This window comes from Empidonax traillii, unplaced genomic scaffold (assembly GCF_003031625.1).
Source record: "Empidonax traillii isolate 1590-97213 ecotype Southwest subspecies unplaced genomic scaffold, ASM303162v1 scaffold854:size264813, whole genome shotgun sequence".
NCBI lineage: Eukaryota > Metazoa > Chordata > Aves > Passeriformes > Tyrannidae > Empidonax > Empidonax traillii.
This window is the reverse complement of record NW_020956047.1, coordinates 112,112-124,665: the sequence shown is the minus strand read 5'-3', so window position 1 is coordinate 124,665 and position 12,554 is coordinate 112,112.

The following is a 12,554-nucleotide window of genomic DNA, read 5'->3' as shown; positions in this document are numbered from 1 at the left end:
TTGACACTCCATGGGCAACAAATAGTTACTTTCATGAGAACAAAGCAGATGAGAAGTTGTCAAACCACAGATACTATCGCAGCCTGTTTGCTCCCCTGGGCCCTGTCACTGAGCTGCTCTGATCATGCTCAGCTCCTCAGACTGTCTGTACATGCACCAAGGTTTTGTCATATCAGACAGCCTCGGAGGCACAAACTTGAGAGCTAACGAAGCTTTCCAGGGCTTTCCATCACCCGAGGGCACAGAAAGGCCTTTAATCACCCCAACCAGACCCATCTGGGAGCAGTTCCAGGAGTCCTAAGTTAAGCCCAGGCTAGGAAGTTGTTTGATCCTCACCTGAGTCCAGGCTCATCCCTCCATGTGGAGCAGCTCTGCTTTTGCTGCTCCTTGGCCTTGCCTTGACTCAATGGCCCTTTAGATCTTCCTAGAACAGCTTGGTAAGCAACCTGCTTGTTATTATTATTTATTATTATTTAAATAGAGGTACCTATGCAGATGAGCAAATAACTTTGCATGGAAAAAACATGGTGTAATATAACATTCAGGTTTGGGTTACTTTCAGTAGTTTGCAAAGCAATTAGAAGAACTTTAGAGGTTGTTCTTGGGCCAGAATATTCTGGTGTGTGCTATTCCTGGCTACATGAGCTTTTACTTTTGCTTTTAGTGGCTACTTTTACATCCTAGCCCTTACTTATGAGGTTAGAATGCAAAACTAGGCAGCTTTTCCTGGTGTTCCGTTCAGCCTAAGCAGAGACACGATGTAGAGCTCTTTTCTTGGTTATGATTTTACCTCAACTTGGTTGAAAAAAAAAGCTCAGTATTGAACTCCAGTACTGTTGGGGTCACTTCAGCTCACAGATGCATCTGTTCTCCAAATTCCTGTTCTTATCCCACCTGCCTTACTTAGATTCTCCTCACGTCCTCCACGTAGTAGATGTAAGACTTCCTCCTCCTCTTCCTCCTCCTCCTCCTCTATGAGCAGCATTTTCCGCTCAGGCCGCATCAAAAGCGGATCTAGACCAGACCCACAGGGGGGTGGGGAACAGCAGCAACTTGTTGCAAGAGCTGCATTTCCCCCAGGTCTCTTCAGACACTTGTTCACATCAGCTTCTCCAAGTAATTACTCAGGGGAGTGCCCCGAGTTTGGAGGGCAGAAGGGGAGCTCTGAGTGGAGCCTTTGAGGGGAAATTCTTGAGGAGAATTTGTGTTGTTTCGTGGTGTGGTTTCTGAAATCTGCCTTTGGGACACTCGAGGCAGGCAAATGAGGATTGTTGTTGTGCTAAATAAAAGTATTTTTCACTTGCTGTAGGCGAAGAAGTAATGGTTGTATCTGTATATCCCTGCAATTACTGACAAAGACGTCAATCAATGCAAAGCCTGGCAGGAGCACCAGGCAGCACTGACAAAGCTGTTGAGAAAAGCTGATCTGTGCCACAGGGCGTCCGTAGGCCTTAGTGTTAAAATTATACTCTGTGATAAATGTCCAAGGTGAGAGGTGGCGACTCTTCATCTCTTGGCATCCCTTGGCTGTCCTGCTGGTGGGTGAGGTCAGTAGCCATGGTCCAAATAGCTGAAGCTCTGGGAAAATTCAGCTCCCAGTCCAAGTCCTGTAAGTGCTACTTGGATTAAGAGGAACAATAAATAACCCCCTCAGTCTTCCTCTTGGTTCAGGAGAGTTCAAGCTGCCGTTGCAGACCTGAACTGAGGTCTGAGGTTGATGAGTCGGGGTGTCCCTCAGTGTGCTGACCCATCCATGAGTCAAGCTCACCAGGGGTGTCTCTGTGCCCACCCTCTGGGTGTTGGCACTTCTGGGGGGTTTGTCTGCGTCTCTCACGCTTCAAAAGCAGCCCAGGATGGAACGCTGCTCTGCCCGGTGCAAAGCTGAGTCATTCACAGCGCTACCAAAACCCCCTTGCACAGGAGGAACCCAAGGGCGAGAGGGAGGAGTTTTGTTACCAAAACCGAGGAGGAAAATGCCTGCAGGGGCCCCCAGCAGTGTGTGTGCTGCCCAGACAGCTGACTGGTGACTCAGGGCTCGCTCTCTCATGATGTTTTAGCTGAAGCAATGAAGCTCTGCAGAGCTTTATTTGCAAATAAAGCTGCTTTTTCATGACCAAGGATGAACTCATCCTGCCGTTCAGCCTTTTACCTTCCTTCAGTCCAGTGGTCACAAAACAAAAAATGGTGGTTTGGACTGTCTTTCAGGCTCTTAAAAAACAATCAGTGATTTGGTTGTCAAATGTCAGGTGTTGGTTCAGGAATTCTGGGTGTCACCTTTTCTGTGCTCCTGTCAAGTCAGGGCTGCAGGGAGCTGGTAACAAGTGAACGCTGGCTAACTTTGAAACTTTCGCTTTTAAACATATGCACGGTTAATTAAAGGAAATACATTTTCCTTCTCCACCCTTAGAGACCAAACACCTGCTGCGAGGCTGTAAAAGTTATGGGTTAAAAGCTGTTGTGCCTGGCTGGGTACCTAAGAGTCAGAGGCTACAAGACCCAGCACTATGTCAGGCGTTGGCAGGTGGATTTAGGGTTCACTCCTCTCGTGCTGTGCTCCTTGTAGACCCCAAGGTGCTGGATCTGATGGGAGGGCTCTTGCAGTTGTGTTTTTAGCTGTAGGAACAAGTGAAGGAAAACTCCCAGAGGCTAACATGGGATTTGGTGCTATCCCTTCCAAAATTGGAATGTGATTCACTGGGTTCAAAATAATTGTAACTGTTTTCTTTAGGATACTGTTTCTCAGCTGGAGGGTCATTCCCAGATATTATCTGAGGCTGGATCGGGGCTCTTTGGATGGGAGCTTTTAAGATAAACAGGCTCACCTTTGTTTGACCTCTTCAGTTTAAAACTGTTCATAATAATACTCCCCTAAGTCATTCCTCACCCTTTTTAGACACTTTAAATATTACAGCTGTGCTCACAAGATCTAAATGAAACCGAGAGTTCTGTGTCTGTGCAGATGAACTGAAGTCTTTTGCCCCGAGGAGACTGAAATGGGAGGTGGGAACTTCTCAGGGAAAAAGTTACTGCAACAATTCTGGCTGGATTAAATACGTGGGGCTCTATTAGAGGGTCTCAGGTGAGAGATCTTCCCAGCTCCAAGCAGGAATAACAGCCAGTTATTGGTGGACTTGTCATCTAAGTGATCCTTCTGTTGTGCAAGTCTCCCAAATGAATAATTTCTCATGAAAGCAGTGCGAATGTTGTGTTGTAAACTTGGTTTTTCCCTCCAAATGTGCAATCTTTTTTTTTTTTTTTTTTTTCTCTTTTTAAAATAGAAGCTTTAAGTAAGACTTTCCTGTGTCTAACCTGGCCCCTAAATCTGTGTCAGCCTTCTCCAAAGGGCTGAGCAGCACCTGGAGCTCCCCACAAGGCTTGTGACTGACCTGGGAAAGCTGTAGCATAATTAACACACTGAAAAATCGTGTTGCAGGTTCGTGTGCCTGAGGGCAGGGTTTTTCCTTGGTTTTGTTTTTTTTTTTTTCTTCCCCACCCTTTCCAGTCAGTGTCTGGATGACCAACTCTTACGATTTTATTTTTAGCCCTGTGTTAATTCATGTTTCTCAGAGCTTCATCTCTGAAAGCTAGGCTGGACTTAGAGAACAGTGCAGAAAACTTGACCATATGATTCAGGTGTGTTCTGAACCTGTTAGCAAATATTGTATTGATTATTTAAAAACTCATTCAAGGGAAGAAAAATACCCCATGAGGGCACAACTCTTTAAAAACTGGCAAAGTTTCCAAGCCCTGCTTGAAATATTTCTTTAGAAAGGAGTCCTCTCTGAGGATGCCTAAACCAGCAGTTGTTATGGTGGTGTTACCTGCATTTCTCTTGTTTTCTGACCCTGACCCAAAGGTGGGTTTCTTGCCTGTGCTTGCTGAAGAGCTAGTTATTATTTTATTTCCCATGACAGAATAAAACTCTGATTTCATTGTAAGACCAGGGGAGCGTTGGTTACTTGAATTTCTCCAAGCTGAGAGCTACAATATGATGCTTAACTGCATTATTCAGACTTGGCCCATGTTTATTTTTGCTTTGCTGTCACAGCTGAGCGCTGATAAAGCCGAAACTCCCTAATGACAAACTTCCCCCCTGTGCTGCCACCCTGCACCCAAACCTGCCTGGCTTTGTCCAGCCCAAGCTCAACCTTTTCTCTCTGTTAGGTGTGACTGAATCACATCCTGTGAGCCACACGATGTGCCCCCTCGTGCCGAGATCCAGCAGTGCCAGGGGAGGTCCAAATGTCCCAGCTCCGGGGCTGGCAATAATTGACCCCCAGGCCTTTCCAGAAGGCCAAGCATCAGCTGGCACTGCCCTGTGCTGCTGGTAGGACACTGATACCCGTGGCTTGGCTGCAGTGACACTGTCCCGTCCTGGGGTGTTCACGTCTCCTCAGGCTGACAGGCAGCTGTGACACCTCTTGCTGTAGCGTCTCCAAAGCAACACGGCACCAAGGACAACAAATGACAACAACACGGAGCAGCAGCGGAGGGAAAACAATTGCGCCAGAAGGCTGAGGAGCTGCTCTGTCACGTGAGGAACTTTCGAAGGCGATAACAGTCGCTCTCGTGTGTGTGACCAGCAGGTGCCACTGCAGCCCCAGGAACGGGGACCGGCGCGGCCGTGGCTGGAACTGCCACACAGGGACATCTGGTGGCCTTCTCGGTCCTGCTCAGCTGATGGGAGCGCGGTGTGCACCCCATACGAGGGGTGTACAGGGACACATGGGGCGAAAGCACCTCACAGAGACATCTGCGGGATTCACTCGCAGGGCAGAGAACACTCTTCCTGTTTAGGACTCTCTGGAAAGTTCCTTTTTCCTGTCTGAGCCTCCTCCTTGCCCTTTTGGTGGAAGTGAATCCCTCATGGTGTTTCTGCCCCCACATCAAGGTGTGTAACTCATATTTTCTTCCAGGTTGCTGTTGTTTTGGGCCCAGCAAGCACTGGAGGTTTCTGCCACCACGGGTGTGCGTGGCATCGTGTTCCAGATTTGATGAACACTGCCTGCTGCATGTTCATGGAACAGTGTGAGGGACCTGTACTGGCCTTGCTTAGGTGTAAAGATGACATCTGGGAGAAAAGATCTTCCACTGAAATATTATGTCATTAAAAAACAGGTCATGATATTTTTCATATACTTTTTTTTTAAAGGAAAAGCAAGTAGTGGCAGCCATGCAGCTTCTTCTGTAGTTTAACTCTTAGGTGTATATAAATATATACTTTTAACCTACCTGACTGAAGTCTGTCTGGAGCACTGTCTGCTTAAAAAGTGGCTCTTGTTACTCACACAAAACCTATCCCTGTCAGCGACCTTAAATTGCTGGGAGAAGGCTCTGGGATTAGAACCAGTGCAGCTGGACTGGACAGATGGCTGTTGGTTCTGTTTAAGGTGTTCTTTTGTGCTTTGGCCTGGTGTGAACTCTTTGCTGGACCTTCATGGATCAAACCATGAGTGACTTTTGCCTTGGCTGACACTGGGAAGGTGGGTTGTTGTTTGGGCTCAAAAATCCTGCAGCTCAAGCAGGTTGTCCAGAGAGGCTGTGGATATCCCATCCCTGGAAGTGTTCAGGGCCAGGTTGGATGAGGTTTTGAGCAACCTGGGATAGTGGAAGGTGCCCCTGCCCATGGCAGGGGGTGGAATGAGATGAGCTTTAATGTCCCTTCCAACCCAAAGCTTTCTATGATTCTGATGGATCTTGAAAAAATCCTTTGTTTGTGGGTTCTTCTAAACTGATTACACTAATGTGGTTGTTTCTTGTAACTTAATTATCTCTGCCTTCAATGAGAACAAGTTAATTAAAAGTCTCTTCTTTTGTTATCTGAAATTTATTAGATTTTCCTTCACGGCTTTTGTTTGCTCCCCTTGTCAGAGGCTGGTTTTGTTCAGCACAGCTGTGCTTCCTATTGCATAACAGCTCAATCTAGCTGCTTTTATAGCTCTTCCCTGGAATTACCTCCAGGGATTTGCAAATGTAGGTCAGCAGTGGGAAAACACAAGTCCCACTCCTGTATTCGAGTTTGTTCCCAAGCGGGAAATCGGTTTTGCCTCCTTGCCTTCAGCAGGTTGGATTGCTCTGATGTTGGAAGTGCAGGGAAACTGCTGGGCTTCCAAGCGTGGTCCTGGTGGCCTGGTTTGGGAAGTTGAGTTTTGTTTATAACCAGAAAGGTTTTTATTTTAGAAAGCCCTTGGGAGATGAGCTTGACCTTGGGCTACGGTAATGCCAGGACTGAGCAGGGCTGGGCACGGTTTGTGTTTGGGTTGGTGAGAGTCAGTCCGTGGGAGCTGCCTGACTCAGGGCTGACACACTTCCTCCTGGGTACGGATGCCACAGCACCTTGGTGGGAGGTGCTGCGTGTTCCCTGAGTCAGTAAATCCGAGGCACTGGGTTTTTCCTGCTCATGAAGGATCACTTGGCTGCCTCAGTCAGAGCGTGGCTGTCCTGACTAACCCTGACTCCAGCGAGCTCCCTCCCTGCACTCCAGGTTCATCCTGTGCTCTGCTTTCCTGCTGAACTGCTGCAGATCCGTGGTGTTGGGCCAGGATAGCTGGTCCTTCTTTGAATAGATCCACATAGTTTTTACATGGAGAACTTTGAGCTTTGCAGGTTCCCGAGGGCTTTCTCGGCCTCGTGGGAGCGCTGAACGTGTCTCCTTGTGTATCTGTTTCCCAGAGCAGCTTCCTCGTGTCCCAGGGAATGCCAGGGAGTTCCTGCCAGGAGAGGAGTGAACCATTTCCACTCTAACTGGCAGGAGAGCCCCGTGCCAAGGCCAGTGTGACCTGAGGGTGTTGCAGCACCTCGGTGCTGGAATGTTGTTTATGGGCAAAGGCTTCAGATGTGACTGGGGATGCTGGTGCTCAGGTCACGCTCTGCAGCAGGGAGCTCTCCTTCCTGACCTTTACAGACCTGCAGGCCTTTCCTAGTTTTAGGAATTGCAGGCTCTGATTTGATGAGGATGGAAGAGGGAAAGGTCAGCAATCAAAAATGGGCAGCTGTGCTCCCAGAACCCTGCACAGCTTTTTAGATCCACATCTAGTGTAACTTCCTATCTTGGTGGCTTTGGGAGGTGTCTTTTCCAGCAAGTTTCATGTGTTAATCAAGGAGATTTTAAACAAGAATTTCTTATGCATTGTGTATTATACTCTGCCAGCTCTGACTTCTGTTTGATCTGGAATTTTTTGAGGAATACCCAAGTATGAATGAAATGTCTGCCCTTTAGAGATGAGTAGAGAAGAAGGCTCCATCTCTAGGGGAATATTGCATAATCTTTACAAATATCTTATCTGTAAAGATTGTATATCGATAATATGTTTTTCAAGTTACTTTTTTCAGAGGCCTAGTTCTGTGCTTGTGGAAATTTTGGCTTTTTGAGTGGGTGTCCCATCTTGTTTTGTGTATCAGATGAGGGGCTCAGTTGGTTTCCACTACAGAGATCAATGGGAACTCTGATTTTAGATCTATTATTCCAAGTTTAATTCCAAAAGGGAAATCTTAGCTGCAAGGGAAGTGCCTACATGGAAAATGTAAACTGTAGAGCTTTAGCAATCTTAATCCTTCCCTGGAATGTCTCTGGAAATTAAGGTGACTGTCATTCCGGTGTTTGAGATCTTCCAGGGTATTGGGATCATTCTTAGTACATTTTGGATGTTATTGTCACCATCCAGAACGTGCTTCATCAGAGCTTTTAGAGGCTCCATGACATTCCTAGGATGAGATGGGAGTAGTTAATAACCCTTTGGCAGCAACAGGAGTTGTGTCTTAACCCACTTACTCATTCAATACCTGGAAAACTCCTCCAAGCTCTCGGATCCAGCGTTGCTTTTAAGTGGGTACCTGAGGTAACATTTGTAGCTCTGACACTGATTCCATGCTGTGCTTGTCCTGCCTTCCCTTTTTAGGGGCCTGATCCCAACCCAATTTTGAAATAAGTGGGAAACCTTCCATTGATGTTGATCTGCTCAGGAGCAGATCCTGGACGGAGCTGCAGAGGAAGCGATAACGCAGTGGTGGGTCATGTGTCTTGTGTCTGCAGGGCTGGGGAGCTGATGTCATGTTTATTAGAAGCCAAGATCAGAGTTCACAGGCTCAGGAAATGTCTGCAGAGTTTGGGAATGGTTTGTAACTCCTATCCCAATGACAGGTTTATTTGGCACTTTTTGATAAGTGGCCTGTTTGAAATTTCCTCTCCGAGTAAGCAATTTGTAATTCCCACTTGAAAGGGCTACTGTGGGGGATGGTGCTGGGGCCATATTTGAAACCCATTTATGGTTGCTAACATCCTGGCATCTGTCATCCAGGACTCCTGGGCCTTTATTGTTTTGCTCTGTCCAAAATGACTTCTTTATATAGAAACTGGAAAGCTCTCTTTGTGTCCCGAGTGCCAACAAAAATATTTATGGTCCCTTAAAACATATAAATAGAATCGGTGACTAAGCTGAGGGATCATTAGAAATAGTTCCTCTGTCAAATACTTGGAGTGCTTAAAGAATTGGGATTGTTCAGCCTTGAGCAGAGAAGGCTTTGGGGTGACCCAACTGGGGCCTTCCAGTACCTGAAAGAGCCTACCAGAAAATAGGAGAGAGACCTTTTACAAGGGCCTGGAGTGACAGGATGGGGAATGGATTCAGACTGGAAGGGAGTAGGTTTGGATTAGATTTTGGGAAAAGGTTCTTCCCTGTGAGGGTGGTGAGGCCCTGGCACAGGTTGCCCAGAGAAGCTGTGGCTGCCCCATCCCTGGAAGTGTCCAAGGCCAGGCTGGATGGGACTCTGAGCAACCCAGGATAGTGGGAGGTGTCCCTGCCCGTGGCAGGGGGTTGGAACTGGGTGATATTTAAGGTCCCTTCCAACCCAAACCCTTCTATGATTCTGTATCCAGGAAACAAAGTTTACTGGGAGAGGTCACAGCTTTTCTTAAACTGGCTTGTGTGTTTGGGAGGAGCAAACAAATAGAACTCAAAGGATCTGATAAAGTGAGTTTGAACCCAAAGCTTTGTTCTGTCTTTCTAAATATGTTGGATAATAACCTTTTGAGTTTTGAGAGAATTATCAAGCTCTGCTGATGGGGCAGACATGTCATTGTGTGCTTTGATAGTACTTAGATCCAAGAACTAACTAGAATGCTAACAATGCTTATTTTTCATGATAATTGGGATAAATGAGCTTTTTTATGGTTGTGCAGCTACCCCTCTGAGGCAAAGAAGGAGCATGAGGAACACAGGACAGGTGCCTGGCAAAGGTGAAAATGGTGAATTTACCTTTGGCTGTTTTTTTTCTGTTTTCAGAACCAAGCTGGTGCATCAGACCTAAACTTGGGTTTCAACTACACTGGTTTTTGTTTTGAGAATTAGAGCAGGTTTAGGGAAGTGTCACCAAAACCTAAGCTGTTGGGTTGTTGTCAGAGTTCCTGGGATAGCCAGGTCAGGTAAAGGCCTGTAGGCCTCTTTTGGAACTGGAATACTCTGAAAATCTATTCTGTAGTACATGTGCAACCCTTGGAAATAATTCCCAGTCTCCCATGTGCTTTGTGTGCCCTTAAAAGCCCCTCAGCTCCTTTTTGGGGTAAGGTTGGGTGGGCAAACAACGCCTTCACTGGTCTGATGCTTCCACAGTCTAAATAGATGCAAGAGGCCTGATTTGCTTGGGACAAGCAGTGAGGTTGAGGTGGATCTGGATCCCATTCCGTGCTGCTGCCCCGTTCCCTGGGGCCTGGAGTCACACAGGCTGATCTTGAATCACATTTATGTCTGGTCATTAAAGGTTTAGGCATCAAATACTCCTGACCTGTGTCCTCTTCCAAGGTGAACCAGACAAGCTTATCCAAAGGGCACTTTATCCTGGTGCTGCTTTTGGTCCGTCCTGGGCTTCCCGTTCAGGCCATTCCGTGACGCGTTGCTGATGTCCCAGGATCCCGGGCAGGGCGCTGCGGTTCAGCCTTGCGAGTCGAGTCTGGCTCCTGCCAGCAGAGGACATCGTTGTTCCATAAATTCCTCTAGGAGCCCGTGTGTCGGCATTGGCCGTGGCTCTGCAGCCCGATTGTTTATCGAGTTCTGATGCACTCGGACAGTTTGTGACTCGTTTTTGTTAAGGAGTGAAAACTTCTAAAACCTTAGAAGACAAATTGCGGCTGAGTTATCACCCAGGTCCTGGAAGCAGATAGCTTTTTGTTGTGCCAGTTCTCAACCAGGAAAGCACTGAAATTAAGGAGGGATTTAAAACTGGGAGCTTTGAGAAAGGTGATTTTTTGAGTGCCTTGTGTGAGGGTGAATCTTGATGGCTGCAATGAGCTGATGCTGAATGTCCAGTCAAGTGCCTTCTCTAGGAGGTGGACCCAAAAATTTAGAGGAGCCTTGGAGGGCACAAATATCTTCTTTTGCCAAAACCAACCCAAAAAATTACACTCACCTCTGTGGACAAAATTACAAATTTAGCAATTTTTTATTTTACCTGACGTCTCGCCTGAGTTTTGCAAAATTATTTACTGAATAAAAGTAATGTGAGAGCTAAATATTTGGTGCTTCATAAATGCTTCCAATGTTTACTGTAGTAGAAAATCCATTAATTCACTGTTAATTCTGAAAGTTAAGGTGGAAGGGAAGGTTTTAAACTGGTTTGAGCTGTAGTGTTTTCTGGCTTCTGAGACTGTTGGGCCAACAGGGAGGATTCAGCTTTTTGGTAGCAACAAAATGAACATCCTCTTTGTCCTGCTTCTCCTTCAGCAATTCCAATGGAAAAACCCAAATTTCTCTGTTGTGATGCCTTTTTTGTTTGTTTGTGTTTTGTTTTGTTGTTGTTATTATTTGCTTGGAACCTGAGTGTTGGGGATAGGTCTTTAAGCAGAAAAATATGAGGCTTAAAATTAAAAAAAAAAACCCTAAATCTCCTTTCACAGAGAAAAGCAAATCACAGGCTTACAAAGAGAGACGTGATGAGCTTCATTTTTGCAGCTTCCCTTCCCCACTCCCGCCCTGCAGAAGTTCAAGAGGTTCTGCAAAACCTCAGGATCCACAAAATATGACCATCCCTAATGAAAAGGTTCAAGTATCAACACTGCACAGAGCAATTGTGAGGAGGAAGGGCCAGTAGGTCTCAGCTGATCAGGGGCAGGCTTTGAGAGGCTGAAATGGGTGTTAGTTCAGTGACTGAGAAGAATTCAAACTCTTAGGATTGATTTACTGAATGAATTTCGTGTCACAGAGACTGGGTTTTCTCCTTCCTTGCATGGTGAAGAAGGGAGAGGGCAAGAAGTTTTTGGAATCACAGTGTCCTTGAGCTTTCCTTGCCAAGTGGCCAAAGGCACAGGATGGCTCTTGCTCCCAGGAATTGGTGTGTCCTCCCTCTTCACTGGAAAGGGAAAGGAGGCACCTGGGGACCTGATGGTGCTGAAGAGTCTGGTTTATAACTGACCAGTGGGCACTTACACCAACTACATCACATTTTGGGTGTATAAAACCAGCTGGAGTGAATATGGTAGAGGAAAATTATTTGTTCCTTCCCTATTCCTAAAGCTGAGTCTTTACCCCAAGGTAGTGACCTTTAATTTAAACATTCATTTGCTTAATAATTTTATTTAGCTTTGCCTTGCAGGCCTGTCCAGTCTCGTTCTGTGTCAGACTCCCAGTCCTGCTCTCCCACCTCCCTGCTGACAGCACGGACATTTTAAACATCTCAGCTTTCCTCTGACTTCCCCTGCTGCCAGCCATCCACACCTGGCAGTGGTCAGGGACAATCCATGGCATCCCAGACCTCTGGCCGTCCCCAAACACAGTGCTGTGCTAGGGCTCTGTCCCCCTGTGTGCCTTGGCTTGTGGGACACGTCCCTCGGGATCTGAGCCCGTGGGTCCGGGTGCAGAAACACCAAGTCCCCTTCTTTTGGCTTAAACTGATTTTTATTTGAGGTGTGAGACGAATCGGATGCCAAATGGAAGTTTAACAATAACATTCTCGTGGGTTTGAATTCTTTCTCATAAATGAGCTCTAGGAAGTTAGGAATTTTGAAGCTGGGTCCTTCAAAGGGCAGAAGGAAAAGCTTTGAGTGGGGCCTGACCCGAGTGACTTATTTTCAGAGTGAAGGACCATTTGTAGCTCCCACCAGCTCAGTGAAGGGTTTGGAGGGCCCAGAGCTGGTGAGAATTGGGCTGGGGTTTGTCTCCAGTCCATCCCAGGCTCTTAAGCAGATGTTTACCTTTGATCCTGCGAGCGATGCTGTGTGATGGCCAGGTAGAAGTTAAGAAGGTATTGCTGGAGTTTTTCAAATGAGCCTGTCCCTGGGCTCTGCAAAGGTGACATTTTGTGCTCTTGTGGTTGGTTTGGTGCTAGTGCATGTGTGCAGCCAGAACTGCATGTCTAACGTGGAGATGTGTGTGTGTGTGTGTGCATGTGTCAGATTTGGGGAAATTATTGGAAGCAGCTGTGGGTGGAAGGGAAACAAAGCCCCGGCTCTGTGAGCCAAACAATTAACATAGGAGTGGAACGCTGCAGTTACATCAGTCTTCCTTTAAAAAGCCTGAATTTCTCCCTTATTCCCCAAAGTCCATTATTAATTCTCCTGGCATGTA